Source organism: Rhea americana, unplaced genomic scaffold, assembly GCF_003343005.1.
Source record: "Rhea americana isolate MKP2758 unplaced genomic scaffold, rheAme1 scaffold_165, whole genome shotgun sequence".
In the NCBI taxonomy this organism is placed as follows: domain Eukaryota; kingdom Metazoa; phylum Chordata; class Aves; order Rheiformes; family Rheidae; genus Rhea; species Rhea americana.
Window position 1 is genome coordinate 1,555,535 of NW_028185761.1, and position 1,746 is coordinate 1,557,280.

Genomic DNA, 1,746 nt, shown 5'->3' on the forward strand with positions numbered 1-1,746 from the left:
CCACACTGTCCAGTCCCACAAACTTTTCAACAAGGAAGATTAATCTCACATGTCCGGGTTGCGCTTTTTTTACAAGCCATGGAAAATGGTAACTTGCATCTGTTCTCCTGATCAGGCTGTCAGATCTCCTTTATTCCTGTCCTTTAAGCTCTGAGCTGGAATCATTCCTAATACAAAGCCAAGGCCGGGCTGGGGGAAGATCTCGATAGCCCCTTAATGCAATTGCCATACAGAGCTGCCATTTTAAAGCTGAGCAGGTTTCTCCTGCCTGCTGCTTTCTGCAGCCTTACAGATCTTTCGCCATCCATCTCACTTTTCTCCTTGGCCCTGGAGATCTCCCTTCTCTTTCTATCTCCTAATGAAGCTGGATTCTTTCACAACTCACAGACCTTTCCTTCCTGGTCTCTGCTGCACTCCAATAAAACCCATCCTTCTCTCYAACACTCATCCAGAGTTCCTCCTAAGAGTACCCACCCTAACTCCAGGGCCCTGTCCTCTTGTGCTTCCACCCAARCCTAAGCCAAATCTACTCTACAGTTTCCCTGTAGCATGCGAAGCTAGATCCTGAGCGACCAAAATTYGGAGCATACCCTGATGTACTTCTGCCAGTTTACTCCAGGAAGAGAACTAACCCCCGAGTCGATCGCAACAGGGATCCAATGTCTTGGTTCCACCATCATCTCCTAGTGTCTCCTGGGGACACCAAGCAGGAGAGGTGCTCTTGAGTGAGACCTCGGCATATGTTAGCCGGGTTCTCACCTGTTCATTGCTTTAATAAGCACCAGGTACTTTCTGAGCAGCAGGATGCAGCTCTGCTGTGTTGTAGGGCATTCACCACCTGCTTTGAGGGAAACGATCTGCTTCTTTGTGAGACAATTTTACAATGAGGTGCTCTTTCGATGCAGGTTATAATCAATTGGCAAGCATTTTTCATAGCTGACCAGTGGGCCTGATCCTGGTCCCAGATGAAACAGGGACTGAGGAAAAGGCAAAGAACTTCAGCCCTCTGAATTTTGTGGACTTCAGACCCATGATTTTCATGGATTTTGAACTGTCTCCTTATGGGGACCAGAACCAGGCTCACTGACCATCCTGAGAACATACCAACATGTATGGGCTGCATGGGGAGCATTCCACAGAGCAAAGTGCCACAGGGCAAATTTCAGCTCGGGAGATGTGTTTTGCTGTCTTGCGCCAGCTGATTGCTCTAACAGCTTTACAGTAATGCTCTTTCTCTGCTTACAGAACCCCTGAGAAAACCATTGGTGCTACAGACCAAGAACCAAGTACCTTAGAGCAGGATCAACGCACATGAAGTCAAGCAATTTCTTCTGAGTGGCGGTTGGAACAAACGTGTAGTCTGCATGAAATGTGTATCGTCTGGCTGGCATACAATAAAGCTGATGATCAGAGCTGAACAATATTTTCTCTTGTCTCAAGCACTGAGAAAGTTACTGTCATCAGGATCTGTATAATGCAGGTAGCATGACTGTGCCTTGATTTATATTCAGTAAAGTCAGACAAAGAAAATGGGTCCAATTCTTTTATTCGTAGCTGTGAAATGCCWCCAATTTCAATGGTCTCTCTCRTGTAAACTGGCAACAGGTAGATTCAGATTCATGTCCATAACTCATGGCAGTACCATATTGGATTTCAGAGATTATCCTGGATCCCTAATTGATAGGATCAGCAGCTCTTTTCAAAATCCTTGGAAGGTTTAAGTGCACTACAAGTTGTTAACTACTG